This window comes from Danio rerio, chromosome 2 (genome assembly GCF_049306965.1).
Source record: "Danio rerio strain Tuebingen ecotype United States chromosome 2, GRCz12tu, whole genome shotgun sequence".
NCBI lineage: Eukaryota > Metazoa > Chordata > Actinopteri > Cypriniformes > Danionidae > Danio > Danio rerio.
Window position 1 is genome coordinate 59204721 of NC_133177.1, and position 20133 is coordinate 59224853.

The 20133-nt window shown below is 37.4% G+C and overlaps 1 long non-coding RNA gene across 2 annotated transcripts in view; it reads left to right on the forward strand.

Annotated features, from left to right (window-relative positions):
- LOC137488289 (uncharacterized) overlaps positions 1 to 20133 on the forward strand; it is a 98158-nt gene that overhangs the window by 57268 nt on the left and 20757 nt on the right. For both annotated transcript variants that reach the window (XR_011007286.2, XR_011007285.2), the window contains exon 4: positions 17792 to 17832. This is a non-coding gene — a long non-coding RNA (uncharacterized lncRNA). The remainder of the gene's footprint in view (positions 1 to 17791; positions 17833 to 20133) is intronic.

Genomic DNA, 20133 nt, shown 5'->3' on the forward strand with positions numbered 1-20133 from the left:
AATTGCTTTTTAAATAAAAAAAATAATCATGTTCCAATCCTGTTTTCTGAACTAATCAGCAGGCATCAAACCTCTCACACAGTTACACGAGCAACTGCTAATGGTGACTGTCTATTGCCAAAGTGTAAGACCACCTTTGGGCAATCTGTCTTTTCTGTAAAGGGAGCCAAACTGTGGAATGATTAACCTGTTAGCCTAAAATCAGAAAGTAATATAAATATTTTTAGTAGTGCTCTTAAAAATGGTCAAAACAATTCAATTCAATTCAGCTTTATTTGTATAGCGCTTTTACAATGTAGATTGTGTCAAAGCAGCTTCACATAAATGGTCATAGTAACTGGATCAGGGTAGTTCAGTTTTTAGTGTTTAAGTTCAGTTCAGTACAGCTCAGTTCAGTGTGGTTTAAAGTCATTACTGAGAGTCCAAACACTGAAGAGCAAGTTCATAGATGCGTAGCTCTACCGATCCTGAACCATGCAAGCCAGTGGCGACAGCGGAGAGGGGAAAAAAACTTCACCTATAGGAGAGTGAAGAAAAAAAAAAACCTTGAGAGAAACCAGACTCAGTTGGGCACGACCATTTTAATATCTCAGCTGGCCAAAAGTCTTGTGAAGAGCTTCAGTCACCGTGGTGGAGGCTGGAAGATGGCCTCAGCGAAGACTCGTCTGTCCCTGGAGCGTCACTGGAAAAACAGCAGTGTTTGCACAAATAGTCTACTGTTAGTTTGTTGGATCATGTCGCCTTTGCTTTTGCCTTCAGTAAGTTTACTATAATGCTGTCTATATGTATCTATTATATTTCCATTTTGCAAATTTTTCCAAGCCTCCTGTGGACAGGTGTTGAGAATTAGCAAGTTTGCTAAAACAAGTGCATTTGGCTTTCCAGTGTAATTGTGATGTCCATGTCAAATAAATAAATAAATAAAAATAATAAAGTGAGGATCTGGTAAAATGTGAACGAGCATTTCCCTTCAGACACTAGCGAAGCGCGGGGCATCCTTTTCATTTTCAAAATAGTTTAACTTTTGCCTCTGTGTGGATTAATACTGAATGCATGTCATTGTTATTACTTGGGGTCAGGTTAAAGACTAGGGGAATATGCTGGAGTTTAACTGCATTGATTTATTGCATTCCTGCATTGGGGTCTCATGCACTCTGTGCTACTTCCTAACCGTGGTGTGCATTTCTCTCCGTGTCGCACTGAACCCAGTCGACCAATCACAACAGACTAGGTCATCAGACCAATCAGTGCAGATTAGTCTCACGCTTGTTTGAAAACAAATGAAACGCTGAACAATTCATATGGGAGTCGTTGGGATAATTAGGTAAAAATAAATGCATATTATAAGACAATGAAAGTGGTTATCGGCCTTGCATGTATATCAGACTGTTGTTGGAGACAAAATATGACCTTTTATAATGCATAATAGGGGCTTTTAAAAGAACCTCCAAGTTGCTTTAATTTACTAAGGAGACCTAGATGGTTTAGTGCAAGTCAAATGTATGTAAACATGCGGGATGGATCAATTTTAAAGCACTGGTATGGAATTTTATGTCAAAATTTATCTCCGAAATTAATTCCTCCAACAATAAGATCATTGTGGGTTTGTCAAACATAGCGGTCAGTAGTACACGCTATCAATCAGAGCTGTGGTATTGCTGTATCAGTTTTTTATATGTTATAGAATATGTTCTTTGTGGATATGTACCCAGCTCTACGTTTCTGGGAACAGAGAAATATGTAACCGGAGGTACGTCTGCTTGCAGTTTTTGTTTTTGCAAATCCACCAGAGGCCGCTGTGTATGCGTTTTGATTTTTAAATTTCGCTCACACGTTCTCTTCTTGCATAAATCCACTAAAGGGGTCAAAATATACTTCAGCAGAACAGAGGTGCGTTTTCCAAACAATGAAATAACTCGTGGCTGAACTACTGTAGTACGATGCCTTGTTTGGGAAAACAATTATGTAGTGAGAAGTGTTTCCCAAAAAAACAAAACTGTTTCTCTGTCGCAGATGCATCATTTGAACCACATTAGTTATACCTTAAAACATTCATAATGACGCTTTAAATTAGAAAGAATTTTCTAATTCTTTAGAAAAAATCCCAACAACTATTTTTTTGTGCAAATTGTTTTACACACAAGCATCCTTTTTATTCAATATTAGTTTAAAGGTGCAGTAGGTGTCTTCAGAAACATTTTTTGTTGTGCTGGTTGAAAGTCTCTTCACAGTGTAATAGTAATGATTACAGTAAATGATCTAAATGTATTTATATGTATTTTTATATTCTGGGTAAGGCATAAAACTAAAAAATGTTCATCCCATTAAATAGAGTCGGACCGACATCTCTCATAATTCCGATAAGTAACTCAAACTGTCTGTCAACAAATGCAGATTTGGGCTTTTGCGCATCTCTGGTCACTCATATCCGCCATTAGCGTGCGCATTAGAAGCTAGATATGACTATTTTTAGTTTCATAAGGGAGCTTTTACAGCATCGATGATGATCGCATTTTGAGGATCGCATACAATGGGAGACGACACTTGGAATGAAAACGAAGGGAATCGCGCGTTTTTTTGTTTATAAGTGTTTTCGAGCCTAAACAAAGCGAAAGCACAGAACAGACTCACATTTGATAGCCAGGGGCGGCCCCTGGTGGTTCGGCGGTATGGGTTGTGTATAGCGAGGCAGGACTCTTTAATGTTTATTTCCCACCCTTCAGAGAAACACGGAAAATATGGAAGAAAAATGGGAAAATAGCTTTATGCAATCATAGCGGGATAGAACTGTAAAATACGGGAGAATCCCGGGAAAAACGGGAGGGTTGACAGGTATGCCCTAAACCTACCCAAAACCTAAACACAGCTACTACGTCACTAACTATTAATAAACAGTTGATTTATTAGGTTGTAGTGTTAGTTAATGGTTATTTAATATCGTGAATTGTGACCTAAACTAAAGGGTTACCATGTCTTTTTGGATCATTTTTCATGACAATGACGGTTTATTTATAAAGAGTAGCACAATAAAAACAACCCACATTGACCAATGCGCTTCACAGAAACCAAAACCACAAACAACAAGAGAAAGTCATAGACAAAATCAAGTTTTTATATAAAAAAACTAAAACTTTTACCCAGTCGAAAGCCACACTCTTAAAAGAAACGGTTCTATATAGAACCAAAAATGGTTCTATCAAGAGCTTCATATATGGAACCCCAAAAAGGTTCTAAATAGAACCATTTTAAGGGTTCATTAAATAGAACCCCAAATGGTTCTTCGAATTCAAGTTAGATGGTTCTATTTAGAACCATTTAAGGGTTCTTTATTTAGGTAGCAGTGCAGCGCTCGTGCCCGCACCGAGTCTGTGTATGCGCGGCAGACCAGAGTCACGGTGGCTGGCTAGATTGACCATCAGGCCACCGAGAAAGGTCCCAGTTCTCTCTATGGCCAGTCCGTCCCTGGATATTATTAAAACATTTTAAAGCCAAACATATTTTAATAATCCATAGATGAAAGATCAGGTGTTGTTTATAAAGGACACAAAAATGCAGGCTAAATGAACTGTGAAATATTAAACCTTTAAGTATAAATAAATCACCACCTGTCCACCACGATGATTATTAGTTTTAAATAAATTATTAAATCATAAAAACATGGTACTGCACAATCTAAATAAATAAACTGGTTATTTTATTTATTTTACAAAATTTTTTTTTAAAATGTTAAATATTAAGTATATATAAAATATAAGTTATATGCTAATGTGAAAACCTGAATGAAAAAAATCACATCATACTGTACACTAAAGTTTTTGACCACAGCATTCATTTTATTAGATTTTGACTCAAAAAGCTTTGTATATCTGTGTTATAGCTTATAATTATTTTATAATATTTACTAGATAATTATGTTATGAATCAAAAACTATAGAACCATTTTAATCAAAAAGGTTGTTTGCACTCAAAGGGTTCTAAATGGAACCATTTTTTTGGGTAAAAGGTTCTACTGGCCAAGTATAGAACCCCAAGGTTCTACATAGAACCTCTAGGAACCGTTTTTTTTTAGAGTGCAGTAAAATATTGAATAAAACCCAGTTCATGTGTTAAAAGCTTTGTCAAACAAGAAAGTCTTTAAACAAACATACATGGTGCCAATCTGATAGAAAGGGTCAAATCATTCCAATGTTTTATTAAATTAAAATGTAGCCTTCAGATCTTTGCAGATAAGTTTGAGGTGACCAATAAGCTGAAGTGACCATAACCTGAAATGACCACAACCTGAAGTGACTGTGATTTGGGTTTCAGTGGTAATACAGACTGACAGCAACTGTGGTGATGGACCCTGAGCCTGCTGTCAGTTTGACCTCAGCTTAAAAAAAAAAAGACAAAGGTTTATTTTAGTTCCACTCCCTGAGTTTAAACAACAAAAACAGTCTGAATTCAGGTGATCACATCCCTGTCATGGCAATAAGGATGGACAGATGTGATTCAAAGGGCCAAATTGTTTTCTGCATGAGCTAATTACACACTTTAAACTCTAGGATTTTCTAACAAACCCCAGTGGGTCCCTTGTATTGGGATTGGTCCTATTAAAGAGGCTTTCGGGCCATCTGGACATCAGTGAAAGGCCCCTGTGCTAAACTAGACCAAAGACTGTAGAATACAAAAGACATGTCACTCATATACAGTGCATCCGCAAAGTATTCATGGCTCTTCACTTTTTCCACATTTTGTTATGTTACAGGCTTATTCCAAAATGGATTAAAATCATTTATTTCCTCAGCATTCTACACACAATATCCCATCATGACAATGTGAAAAAAGAGTTTTTGAAATAGTTGCAAATTTATTAAAATTAAAAAGCTGAAAATCACATGTACATCAGTGTTCACAGCCTTTGCTCAATACTTTGTTGATGCACCCTTGGCAGCAATTGCAGCCTCAAGTCTGTTTGAATATGATGCCACAAGCTTGGCACACCTGTCTTTGGGAATGTTTGCCCATTCCTCTTTGCAGTACCTCTCAAGCTCTATTAGGCTGGATAGGAAGTGACCGTGCACAGCCATTTTCAGATCTCTCCAGAGATCTTCAATAGGGTTTAGGTCTGGGCTCTGGCTGGGCCACACAAGGACATTCACCAAGTTGTTGTGAAGCCACTCTGTTGATATTTTGGCGGTGTGCTTTGGTTCATTGTCCTGCTGGAAGATGAAGCGTCGCCGCAGTCTGAGGTCAAGAGCACTCTGAAGCAGGTTTTCATTCAGGATGTCTCTGTACATTGCTGCGTTCATCTTTCCCTCTATCCTGACTAGTCTTCCAGTGCCTGCTGCTGAAAAATGTGCGTTTCGTGCGAATCGCTCAACTTGGAAAATTTGAACTTCAGGGTATATTTGAACGTTAACCAATCAGGTGCTTTTTCTTGTTTTTCTGAAGGAGTTAATGAACTCACAGAGCTGAGTGCACCTCAAAAAGGATCTAGTGGACTCAGTCACAGCTCCAAACGAATCCACACTGTTTTTCAGCCTTCATAAAGCACATAAACACAGTTATTCTCTCAATAAAATCCATGTTAGCCATCTTGCAATGACGCTAAAGTCACCGAGCAGACAGAAGGCTTGACCATGACTTGAATCCGTGTCTATTGTGAGGTGAATTTGACAGGTGAATAAAGCGAGTAAACTGAAAATGATCTTGCCGCGTCTGGTGTGAACACCACATTACACTATACTACAAAATGGCGTAGTGCATAAGTGTGTGATTTGGGACGCACTTTAGATCTTATTGCACACTTATTGCTACTTCTGGTTTTAAAAAGCCTAGATTAAAAGGAAATGGCAAAATAAACTTTTCTGTTATGAACTATTGCAAAACAAATAAAACTATAGGGACAGAGTAGATACAGGAATGGAGAAAAGAGCGTTTTTATTATCTTTATTATTATCTTTTATTATATATTGTTATAGTCAGTCAGCGCCCGCTTTTTTTTCTTTTTTTTTTCTCGTGTCTTTTTTAGTGTCACAAAAACCATCAAGATCTGCAGTGTAAATACTCTGAAATTCAATAGGGTTGAAGCCAGTCAGCACAGAATTCAGTGTAAACTACACTCTCAGAAATAAAGGTACGCGAGCTGTCACTGAGGTGGTACCTTTTGAAAAGGTACAAATGTACCTAAAACATCCATATTAATACCTTAAAGGTACATATTAGTACCTAAAATGTACAAAAGTGTTCTTCTTAATGTTTAGGTACTAATACAGTTGAAGTCAGATTTATTAGCCCCCTTTTGATTTTTTTTCTTCTTTTTTCAATGTTTCCCAAATGCTGTTTAACAGAGCAAGGAAATTTTCACAGTATGTCTGATAATATTTTTTCTTCTGGAGGAAGTCTTTTTTTTTTTTTTCGGCTAGACTAAAAGCAGTTTTAATTAAAAAAAAAACATTTTTGGGACAATTATTAGCCCCTTTAAGCAAATTTTTTTCAATAGTCTACAGAACAAACCATCGTTATAGAATAACTTGCCTAATTACCCTAATCTGCCTAGTTCACCTTATTAACCTAATTAAGTCTTTAAATGTCACTTTAAGCTGTATCAAAGTGTCCTGAAAAATACCAAGTAAAATATTTTTTACTGTCAGCATGGCAAAGATAAAATAAATCAGTTATTAGAAATAAGTTATTAAAATTATTATGATTAGAGATGTGCTAAAACAATCTTCCCTCCATTAAACAGAAATTGGGGAAAAATATAAACAGGGGTGATAATAATTCAGGGGGGCTAATAATTCTGACTTTAACTGTATGTAGTTTTGAGGTACCAATATGGACCCTTCAAGTTCAAATGTGTACCTTTAAAAAAAAGTACCACCACAATGACAGCTCGCTAACCTTTAAGCAAGCATAGCACCTAAGTTGTTTTGGTTTTTATTTTTGTTAAATAAAAATCTATTTTCCATTTATATATTAGCAAATATTTTACAAATATTTAAAATTATTTATAAAGACTATTTCCATTCAAATATTAGTAAAACACTGTGCCTGTCCTTCACTGCACTGTAAAAAAAATCTCGGTTGCCTTAAAATTTTAAACTGAATCAAATTAACCTTATGAGTCCATTGAACCTATATTATGTTAAACTGACTTGTAAAACACATTGTGTAACTTATTAAATTAAGTTAATCATAGAAGTTACAATCATAGCTGTCAACCCTTCCACTTTTCTCAGGATTCTCCCATATTTTCATCATCCCTTAAAGATATTTTCCCGTATTTCTCCCATATTTTCAGTCTTTCTCTTAAGGGAGGGAATAAACATAAAAAGAGCCGATCCTCCCTATACGCAACCCATAACGCCGAACCACCAAGGGTCGCCCCTTGCTCTTAAATGCAAGTCTGTTCTGTGGTTTTGTTTTATTTAGGCATGAAAACACTTTGAAATAAATATAAAAACAGCGAGATTCCCTTCCTTTCCATACCAGGTGTTGTCGCCCCTCCTTAGCTCCTCAAAACTGTCATATAGTGGTGCGTGACTGTCAGCTGATGCGCTCCATGGTGATGAATAGACACTGTTTCCCAAATGGATTCTGTACACTCAGGTTTTGGGTGCATGTTTGAACAGACATACATAATAATAAAAATAACAATAATAACGTCTAAAAATGTTGAGCTTGGTGTTTTTTTTTCAAACACAACTAATTTTGTCCTAAATGAGCATAAAAAGTTAGGAAAGCAGTCGAATGCTTTAGAACGTTAGATGTGTGCATTTTTAAGGAAAAAAAAAAATCCAAATAAATGAGATTCATTCGTGGCTCTTTAATCAGAATATGTAAGTTATACAATGTAAAAAAGATTAAGATTTGATTTTCTTTTGTAAAAAATAATATTAAAACATATTACTGACCATTTAACTTGGAGGGGGGGGGGGGGGGGGGGTATCTCTTATTAAGGTGGGCAAATCCCTTATTTTCACATCCCAGTGTTGACAGGTATGGTTACAATGAACTGAAAACATGTTCTCATGACTAATTGATCATATAATATTTTACAGTGCGCATATTCAGACTATTCCCTTCACATGTTTATCATTAAGGATTTTTTTAAATAGTGTAAAAATCTCATCTCATTCTCGTGAACCCAATCTCATGTCTCGTCTCATAGGGTAAGCATCTCATCACACCCCTAGTTGCTATGTAGTATCTGTAAGCAGTTGTCTGACTGGTGTTTATCTGCTTCAGGACACAAGACTGTTAAATTTACACTGTAGTTAATCCAATCACACCCACAAACCTTGATTTAGAGAAGTGACCTATAGGGATCCTGTGTTAATTGCATTCTACTTATGCAGATGTAGGTCAGAGGTTTAAATGGATGTTTCTGCAGTCTTAACATTCGTGCATTTAGCTTTTATCTAAAGCAATTCATGACGCATTGAAGGTTTACTTTATTTTAATTGATGTATTCCTGATTAAAAATATCACAATTTTTATGTTACTTTAACTAAATCCGGTTTCAACTATATTATATATTATATATTTTTAGTTCAGCTAAGTTGAACTTAATATTTTTAGTCTGTTTTACTGATGCAAGTTGAGATGAATAGAAAAGGTAATTTGATTAAACTTAAAAATGTTGAAGAAAATATTACACTTTTTTTTTGAAAAATATACTATTTATATTCAATTCAAGTTTATTTATATAGCGCTTATTATATATATGTCAAAAGCAGCTTAACATAGAAGTTCTAGTAAAGTCCAGTTTTCAAAATTTGAGTTCAGGTAGTTCAGTTCAGTGCAGTTTAATTTTCGCTGCTGAAAGTCCAAACACTGAAGAGCAAATCCATCGATGAGCAGCTCCACAAGTCCCAAACTAAGCAAGCCAATGGCGTCAGAGGGAGACGAGGACCACACTTCACCATTTGACGAAATTGAAGAAAAAAAACGCAAGAGAATCCAGGTTCTGTTGGGCACGACCATTTCTCCCATGGCCGAACTTCCTGTGTGGAGCTGCAGTCTTGGTGCCGTAGGCTGGAAAACGCTGGATGTTAATCATATAGAACTGCAGGGGAGAGTAGGTTGCCGGTGGGTCTACAGAATGCCCACAGGATCAATACGGAGATTCGTCTGTCACTGGGGTCTTTCAGGAATCAGTCTCCACTCCTCCATGACCATCACAGCATCAGCTCAGGATAAGGCCTGGTCCAGGATTATGGAGACCTTGGCATCATTTCTTCACTGGTCTTGGATTGCATCAATGGCGTTGCATAATCTCTAAGGGCGCACGATGAGTATCCCCAGGTGGAAATAGCGAAAAAAGAAAATAATTAGCGTAGCTGCTGTTCATAGTGTATTTAAACAAGATGCAAAAATTAAGTGTTATAATTGAAAAAAGCAGTTATATAAGCAAACATGTAAAGCATATGAGAGTTTCTAACAAAATGTCTGGTGCATTACGACAGGAGTGTGTCCTAATGGTGGTTGTCAAGCCAGCTCACCTGTGTGGAGCACATTCATGCATCATACCGCTATGTGATGCACTGAGTGTATGCTTTACTACAGAGAGGTCTTTAATGTAGTTTTGAACTGAGAGAGTGTGTCTGAGCTTTGGACATTATCAGGAAGGCTATTCCAGAGTTTAGGAGCCATATATGAAAAGGCTCGACCTCCTTTAGTAGACTTTGCTATTCTATGTACTACCAGAAGCCTTGAGTTTTGAGATCTTAAACAGCGGGTTGGATTGTAGCAAGACAGAAGGTTGGTTAGATAAACAGGAGCTGGATTATTTAAAGCTTTATAGGTAAGAAGCAATATTTTATAAACAATACAAAACTTAAAAGGCAGCCAGTGTAAGGAGGACAAAATTGTGGTAATATTATTATATTTTCTAGACCTGGTAAGAACTCTGGCAGCTGCATTTTGTCACCTAGACCCTATTTAGACCCTTTTATATATCCCCCATTACCCCTTAGAGTTAAGATATATTGTTAAGGAGCTTTGAGTGGCTGTTAAGCAGTTGCTTCTAGGTGGTTGCTTCTAGGGGATTCCTATATAGGTGTTGATAGGGAGTTTCACTGTAAAAAATTATATGATCAATTAGTCCTGACAGCATATGTTTTTAGGTCATTGTAACTTATTAAACTAAGTTAATCCTGTTTTAACTTAATTTTATAAGTTACACAAGCTGTTTTAAGTCAATTTAACCTAATGTAAGTTCAATGGACTCAAGGTTACATTGATTCTGCTTAAGAAAATGTAAGGCACATTTTTTAGTGTATGAGTTATTTCTAGGCTGTTGATAAAGGTGATATGGGCGGATGCTTGCTAGCTGTTAAAGTGCTATGTGGTTTTTATAGAGTGTTCTTGGTGGTTGTTGCACATTAATGGGCTATGTGCACAGCTAGTGTTTTTCAGCCAATGATGAACTTCTGGTGAAAGCTTTATGTGACTATTTTCAATTTCATAAGGTTTCTTTTACAGCATCGATGTTGTAATGTAATTCAGATATAATCAGAAACAGACTTAAGCATCCATTTGATTGGTAAATCATAAAAAGAGATGAAAGACGGTTAAACGCAGGCGCTATCATTAGCGGCCGGTTAGCGCAGAAATTTCATTGAAAATACTGTGGTAAAATTAATTTCCATATTTTAAAGACATGGCGCAGAAAAATATAATTTAATGCTGTGCATCTTGTTTGGTCTGATACCCACTTTAGATCGTATCTCAGCCAGGCAGTGAAGATCGCAGTTTTTTAAAGAAATCAGATCTTAAACGTGGCGATTTTGCATGGGATGACAATTAACCGGAAGACCTGAGGCTGGCGAACTGAATTTAAAAATCTGTGTGCACATACTGTACCCTATTAATGTTTCAATAACAGGGCTGTATAATACGGGTTATTGAAAAATTAAATAATTAACGAACCATGTCTCAGTATTTTTTTCTTGTTTCCTCTACAAATATCATTTTTAATAATAAATTCAAGATGCTTAAAGGGTCACGAAACACCAAAACGCATTTTTTGAGCTGTTGACAGTCGTATATGTGTCCCACACTGCTAAAAACACTATGAGGACACCTATATTTCACTAAAAAGTGTAAATTGGTTGTTTTTGCGTTATTTCAAGCAAATTCGTACTTCCTGTTTGAAACGAATTTTTGAAGCTGCGTCACGGTCATGACATAATAGCGTGTATTCCAGCGTGCAGACTGGACGCCTGTGCCAGAGTGTGTCTTATTACGTCTTACAGTGAGATGCATTAATGCATGAGTAAAGCTTGGTTCAAACCAATCAGCGCGCTCTATTGTGCAACTTCATTAATATTCATTACTGTCAGAGTGTAGATGGCAAAGACGCCACGTTGTGTTGGCAAAACAAGCGTGAAGTGTTGCTTTTATAGTTTGCTGCAGTTAAGTTTTGTTTTCATTTTCTCTCTGTGAGAGCTCAGCTGGAGTCACGTGTGGATTAACAGTGTAGGCGACGCTCGACAACAATAACTTACGTGTCTAAGGAGGATTGTTTACCTGAGAGCTGTTCTCATCTGCAAACGCTGAGATCCAGATTCGCTTGTAGTCTCCTCTTAATAAAGACGCGGCTCTAGTTGCTGGTGATTGTGCTGTCTCTACAGGTTTGGTAAGTGAGCGACCAGCGCTCTTTGTTTATTCAGTTCGTATTTTATTCGTATCAAACAAACTATTGCACCGAGTGCAATAGTTAGCACTAACAGTTACAACCAAACTATAACCTCGTGTTGGATTTTGTGACCGGAATACCACACACGGCTTTCTGACGCTACCTGCCGAGTGCATCTAAGTTTCCGGGAAATGCTGAGTTTTTTTTTTTTCTCTCATTCGCCGTGCGGTATCAAACATTGCATGAAAAATACACGCTTAGAGCAGTTCCTCAAATCAAATATCTCGTTTGTCGGGAGGAACATTAATGAATTCCCTGAATGAAAGAGCCAAACTGCAGTTAAAGTCCACCATTTAATAATTTGGCAAATAATTCGACTACAGATGTCCATGTAAACACAGTCACATTGTCCGCTGTGGTTGTGTGTTTTGACTCTGAAATTCAGCGCGCCCAAATAGACACTCCCACACCAAGCCTCTTTTCTTCCTCCGACACTCCCCCCTAAACAGAGCTGGACACGCCCACTTTTCTGACTTTTTCCAAAGTAGAGGTGTGAAAACACCCTGCTGAAACGAGGGGGTTTCATGGCCCTTTAAAACAAGAAAATATCAGACAACAATGTCAGAAAATATAACTTTGCCGGCAGCTAACTCTGCAACTCTCCCATGGTCGCTCACTGAAGCTAAGCAGGGCTGCGCCTGTTCAGTACCTCGATGGGAGAGCACATGAGAAAGCTAGGTTGCTGCCGGAAGTGGTGTTAGTGAGGCCAGCAGGGGGCGCTCAACTTGCGGTCTGTGTGGGTCCTAACGCCCTAGTATAGTGACGGGGACTCTAAACAGCTCAGTGACCGCCGTCGGATGAGACATAAACCGAGGTCCTGACTCTCTGTGGTCATTAAAAATCTGCTCACTGGCCTCTATCTATTATGGCCTCTTAACCCTCCCCATATCATAATTTGCTTCATCACTCTGTCTCCTCTCCACCAATCAGCTGGTGTGTGGTGTGCGGTCTGGCACTAAATGGCTGCCGTCGCGTCATCCAGGTGGATGCTGCACACTGGTGGCGGATGAAGAGATTCCCCCCCCCCCCCCCCCCCCCCCCCCCCCCCCCCATTGTGTAAAGGGCTTTGAGTGGCCAGAAAATCGCTATATAAATGTAAGGAATTATTAAAAAATTATACATTTTTAAGCAAAACCTCAAATATTTTTATATTTTTTTATTATATTTTATTTTATATATTTATAATATTTTATTTATTTATTTATTTTTTTTTGCATAATATTAAACATTTTAAAATAGGGCCCAATTTTCACTGCTAATTTAATATGAATTAAATGCCTATCAGTAAAATACTGGCTATTTATTAGTACATATTTTGGATGATAATATTCTACATCCCTAATACCTAGACATACTGTAACTACTTTCTTAATAATATTAATAAACTATTAATAGGCAGCAAATTATGAGATTATTGAGCCAACAGTCATAGTTAATGGTCTCCAAATTACGAGAATTGTACTTTAAAATGAAGTGTGACTAAGATGTTGTGTATGTTTATTTTCTCAAGTATAAACATACTTTGATTTAAGAATGTTTGCCTACTTTTACCGATAAAGAAAAGGAAAAATACCTTTTTTAGTAACTAGTTTTTAGTATTTAGTAATAAAATAAAAGCTCAGCTCAGTTTGTAACATATTTAACAACACTGTCTTAATTCCGTCCCTAAGCTTCTAATTAACAGTATGGTGGGCTGCTTTTACAATTGTTTTGGTTATTTTTTATTTTTTTTGGTTAACATTTACATTTGGTTATTTCTACTTTTGTTTTAACCTGTTTTGAAATACGTTTTCTTTTACTTTTGTGACTTCTTGTCTGTAAAAGCTGCTGTATCAATACAATGTTACTTGCATTTCACTTTATGCACTTGTATTTATCTTTTTTTGGAAGTAATGAATGTAATGAGTAGTACAGTATCCATTGACGTCGACATCGAAAATCACAGTGACAAACACAACCGATAGTTGGCTTAGCTAACCGAGTGAAGAGGCCAATAATCATTTTATCACGTTAAAATATTAAGGCTGCCCTTCTTTGCTTGTTTCCTCATTATCCTAATTGGGAGCAAATTAGCTAAGAGGTGCAGTGTAGCTATCAAGCTCCTTAGTTTTATCAGAAGACAATTTAAGCCTCGCAGATCCTATTAGTGACAAAGCAGATAACGCTTGAAGGAGCTGTGTCAGCTTACCATAGGACAGGGGGGAAGGGAGGGAGATAGATAGATAGATAGATAGATAGATAGATAGATAGATAGATAGATAGATAGATAGATAGATAGATAGATAGATAGATAGATAGATAGATAGATAGATAGATAGATAGATAGATAGATAGATAGATAGCAGGGCTGCACAATATATGGTTTCACCATCAATATTGCAGTGTGTGTCTGCAATAGTCAGATTGCTGGATACACAATGTTGAGTCAGGATTATAGTTGATCAGCCCAAAATTTGAGAATACATGAGATTTGTGGAGTCATTGCAAAGAATAACCATAACAGACTTTTATTATTTGCATGTGTTTAAAACAACACATGCTCATTCTGAAAGCGTAGCCCTATATACATTTCTAGAGAGTGAGAATTATATAGCCAAAGGTACGTATGGCTGCATTTTGTCTTTAAACCAACAGTACAAAACAATATGACAGTGTTTCTTTACGTGCTTACCACGTGCTTTACCGTGCTTTTTATGGATTGTTTTGGAAAACACTATCGGTTGGGTTGAGGGAAGGCAGTAGATGATGGTCAATCAGTGCTTTTGATAACACTGACGGTTATGTTGAGAGAAGGTGGTGGATGGGTCAATCAGTGCTTTTAAAAACACCTTCGTTGTTTTCAGGGAAGGCGGTTGGTTTGTCAATTGGCGCTTTTGAAAACACTATCGGTTGGGTTAAGGGAAGGTGGTGGGCGGGTCAATCAGTGCTTTTGAAAACACTATCTGTTGGGTTTAGGCAGAGCGGTGAGTGCTGGTCAATCGGTGCTTTTAAAAACACTGTCGTTGGTTTCACGGAAGGCGGTTGGTTTGTCAATCGGCGCTTTTGAAAACACTATCGGTTGGGTTAAGGGAAGGTGGTGGATGAGTCAATTGGTGCTTTTGAAAACACTCGGTTGGGTTTAGGGAAGGCAGTGGTTGCTGGTCAATTGGTGCTTTTGAAAACACTGTCGTTGGGTTCAGGAAAGGTGGGGGGTGGGTCAGTCACTGCTTTTTTAAACACTATTGGTTGGGTTTAGTGAAGTTAGTGAGCGGGTCAATCGGTGCTTTTGAAAACACTGTCGGTTGGGTTTAGGTAAGGCGGTGGGCGGGTCAGTTGGTGCTTTTGAAAACACAATCAGTTGGGTTTAGAGAAAGTGGTGGGCGGGTCAATCGGTGGTTTTGAAAACACTATTGGTTGTGTTTAGGAGGTGGGCGCTGGTCAATCAGTGCTTTTGAAAACACTGTCGTTGGGTTCAGGGAAGGTGGTGGGTGGGTCAGTCGGTGCTTTTAAAAACCCTATTGGTTGGGTTTAGGGAAGGGGTGGGCGGGTCAATCAGGTACTTTTGAAAACAGTATCTGTTGGGTTTAGGAGGTGGGCGCTGGTCAATCAATGCTTTTAAAAACACTGTCGTTGGGTTCAGGGAAGGGGGTTGGTGGGTCAGTCGATGCTTTTTAAAACCTCATTGGTTGGGTTTAGGGAAGGTGGTGGATGGGTCAATCTGTGCTTTTGAAAATACTATTGGTTGGGTTTAGGGACAAGGGAGGGTAGGTCAATCGATCAGCCAGTCAGTCAGTCACTCGCAAAAGAAATTTGAGATCTTAAAAAGCGTACACAGCAGCCTCTGGTGGATTTGCAAAAACTGCAAAAAAAAAAAAAAAAAAAAAAACATACCTCCTGGGTATTTGTCCCTCATTATTTACAGAAGTAATGTTCTAAAAATAACCCGCAACAGGCGAAATCTGCAAAGTAGTCTGCTTCCCTTTTTACCATAATTATTATAGATGTTTAAGGCTGTAAAACCCCTCACTACACACTTTATACACTTTTCTCAGGCATTAACATTTTCACTCTTTTCTCTCGTTTAAACACTCTTAAAGTTCAAACTTTCCTAGACAAATAAGTCCAGTATAATAGAATGAAAGCAAAGATCAAAATCTGTTGAGGCGCAAACATTGATCGCTGTCAGCAAAAGGTTTATAAAGCGTTTTAGGTTTTGTGTGGATGATGAAGGCGTCCAGCGTAATGTTCTTTATCCTGCAGTCACTGATCCACAAAGCTAAAGCAGACTTCATCCTTAAGGGGGTCACACACCGAATGCGCCACGCACATGACAGTTGGTAGTAACACACGACGGAAAATGAAAATTTACAATGAAATTATTCAGATGGCGCTCTGTGTCCTGACTCATAGCTGGGCACCGCGGACAGCCGCTGACTTGCTGCGCTGGTGTGCGCACCCTAATATAAACCTGTTTACAATCTAAAATGCTTGACGCTGCATGGCACAGCGCATCTGGTGTGCGACCCCCTTGACGATGGTCTTGCTGCAGCCACTTACAACCCTTTTTGCATCCTTGTTGGAATTCACACCGCCAGAAATCGACAATATTAGGATGTTTAAATAACCTTACATGATATATATAATAAAATATGGAGTAAATATTGAATTGCAATCATAGTTGATAAAGAGTTGTAGATGTGCATCAGCATGACACTTTGTTTGCTTTTGTTGATCTGACAGCAAGGACAAGAATGAAAGCAGGTAAACTAATCCTGTTATGGCTGGAAATCAAATTAAAGCAAGAGCCAGCGCTTCAGCCATTCCTGCGTTAAAATGACACATGTGCATATGACTTTTTCGCTCAGGCTGTTTTCTGTCTGCTACAGTAGCTGTTAATGTTTCTCTGCTGGATTTGGTGTGTGTAATTTTAGGCTGTTGATGACGTCAAATCCCACTGAGACACTGACATGCTTTGGTGTTACAGTAGGATTAATGCGGCGATTAGTCTTTATGTGCTAATTAACTCCGCCCACTACATCCTTACACACACACACACACACACACACACAGACTGCGCTTAGAGATTAAATCTGAGCACTTTATTAATGAAAGTGATACTTTTTTTGACATTTAGCAGATTTCAATCTATTTTTTTTAATCCAAGATAAAGTATCTTGGTTGTAAACATTTAATGCTGATTTAATATTCTTTGTGTGGTGGTTTATTCATGAAGGTAATGATTCGCACTCATCAAGTAATTGCTTCGTACCGTTTTTATTTTTTATTTTTACATTCTTCGGGTAATTTAAAAACACAAACGTTTCGGAACAATGCCTTCCTCAGGCCCCGTTTACACTCATGCGTTTTAAAACGCATAAGTTTTGCTACGCTTGCGCCATCCGTCCACACTACGCCGGAGTTTTACGAGCCCCGAAAACGGAGCGTTTTGGAAACGCTGGAGAGGCTGTTTTCATTCTAAAATGCTGCTGCTCCGTCTCAGTGTGAATGGGGGAAAACGGAGACATCTGAAAACGGAGGCGGGGCTGCAGACATTTGCCTTTATAATTGGGGCTTTTTCCTCAGTATTAAGTAGCCTAACACACACAGATCAGTCTCGCATCCTCTCCGTGTAAGTTCAGACTTCGCAAGTTTGATATGGAAAACATAGTCCCGATCGTACTTTATTAAGTCATTCACATCACCCTGGCTATGCTGTTTCACTGTCTTAACAATAAAATGAAAACATGATGTGAGGAACTGCCTATTTTCATTTGGATATTAGCAACTTAACAGACATCAAAAATGTCGAGGTGTCGTGTAGCTGCATGAGCGTCATTTTCATTCATAACAAAACGCACCTACTAACATTACTGCCCCATTCTAATTTAATTTTCATTGTAAATCTGAAACATACCCTCTCTTTCACTGAATATCAGTTTTCATAACCAAAAATGGCCATTTTAAAAGTATAACGTACTATAGATATACAATAGAGTTTAGAGAATAAATAGAGATACAATAGAGAAAATGAAGGCAAGAAATCAGTCAATTGTGCAGAATCGGTGTCCGCGGTTACATTAATTAAGATATCAACCTAACTTATCTTTGCTCATCTTTTTTTCCCAGAAATCTTCCACCACTTTTACTGCTCCACATGGTTCATCCAGGTAGGATGATTTATTTATTTAATATTCCCTTCATAATAGTATTAAATGGCAGATGTTCACTTTGCTGAATGATGTACAGTAAAATGAGTGTTGCAACCTTTTATTTTCATACATTAAATTGAATATAAAATTATTAGGCCTTCTTGTGTGAAATGTTTTTTTTTTATTTTCCAAACATTTCTTGGGCTCTATTTTGAGGGTTCATGTGCAGAGCACAAAACGCAGGACGCAAACGCTTTCAGGGCGTGTCAGGACGCGTTTTTGCTAATTTAAGGACGGGAAATCTGCCTTGTGCCAAGGCGCATGGTCTAAAAGGGTTGCGTTTATTTTCTTAATGAGTTATAGGTGTATTTTGAGAATAAACCAATTAGAGCCTCATCTCCCATTCCCTTTAAGAGTCAGCTGCGTCGCGCCAAGAGCGCATTCGCTATTTACAGGACGCAGAGTAAGTCTAAGTGGAAAAAATGAGCATTTCACAAGCAAACAGTTCACAGTGTTTTTAACAGAAAACTGTTAAACAGAGCATCTACTGCGTGAGAATGAGAGACAATGGAACTACTTTCACTCTTGGATAGGGAAACCTTTACACACAGACATCAATTAGCTTATAAATAATTAATTTCGTTTGTTAAGCAAAAAGATTAGTTTCAAAACTATTTCTAAATTCAGTTCTAATTTCCAGCAAACGAAAAAATGAACAATAATGACCTAGTGTGGTCAAAATACTGAGTTATTTCCAAATACACCTGCCATGCCCCATATGGTCTAAAACCTGACAGGTGGACAAATCTAAGCTTGTTTTTAATAAAACAAATATAAATATGGATATAATAAATAATACTGCTAATAATAATAACATTATACAAAAGCAAATTGTTATGAATGAACTGAAAAAGCCTCCCGAGATGAAGAAGACATAAAAGCTGTGGTTTTTCATATTTATGTAGGCTAGAAAATGTTTTGTAATATTTTAATCCTTTATATTTATATTCTATATCTATTCTTATTATATTCTATATATATCCTTAATATTTACATTTTTCATATGTAAAGATATTTGCCTATTGCTCTCTTGTGTGTATTAAGCAGTGTGTAAGCGAGACACAACTCTGCGCTGGAGTTTAGACCGGGTTAGTTTTGGTCTAATGAAAAATCTATTATAGTTTCTCAAAATAGCAACGCTCCAGCGGTCCGCCTCAGAACGCCTTCCTTTTTAGAGCAGAACGCCTATGGGCGCACAAATGAGCGCTAATGCATTTGCTATTTAAACAGCGTAACGCAAAGCCTCAAATCGACTCTTGTGCCAAGCTGAAACTACCAAAAGACTACTGCGCCGCGTCTTGCGCCACACTGCGCCGGGTGTATGATAGGGCCCCTTAAGTCTTATTTATTTTAGTTTTGCTGGAATTCATGATGTTAAAAAAAACTTCCCTCCTTAAGATTTTTGCAGTGACTTGCCCAATTACCCTAACTTTAACCCTAACTTAACCTGAGTAAAGCCTTTAAATTGCACTTTAAGCTGAATTCTAGTTTCTTTAAAAATAATAATGCATAATAATTTTGTCTTCAACTGTACTTCTGTAATATTGCTGTGGAAAGACTTTTTGGCTTTATTCATGTTATGTAAGTAATTCAGTAATTTGTTCATTTAAATACTGTTTCCTTTTCATATTTTATTGATGAAGTTGGGGAGAATATTGACTCTTCATTGTTTGCAGTCTTCACAACACTTCATTGGTTGATTGCAGTGTAATATAATTCAAGAAAGCTTCATGGGGTTAAAAAAAAATTGGATTTCACCTTGCAGTTTTCATCTTGCAGCTCTAAATTTTTAAATAAATAGCTTTTTCTAATGGCTTGTACATGCTTGGACAATGTTTAAAGTCTTGTGATCAGACAAATGTGAGAGTGGATAACAGTGCAAAGCAGCATTCAAAATAATGCTTCTGACTTGTTTTATTTATTTTTTGGTTTGATACGATGCGTTAAAAACAAGCGTAAAGTTGCACATGCAGCGCTACCGTGTGTACTGCTATGAAATATATTAGGCGGCAGGTAATGTTAGGGACTGATTTTGTACATTAACTCGACACAGTGAAAATCGCTTGGGCATAAATGTTGAAAAATGCTGATGATAACTGCGAGCTGTTGAACTTCACAAAGTTTAGTTTTTTTTCTGTCCAGCGTTCAGTTTATTTTTTCCTCATAACAAAATATTTACATATCACAAATATTTTATTCTGCCAAGAAAAAAATATTCAGGATGATTTCTAGTGCTGGTAAAGTTTTTTACAATTAATC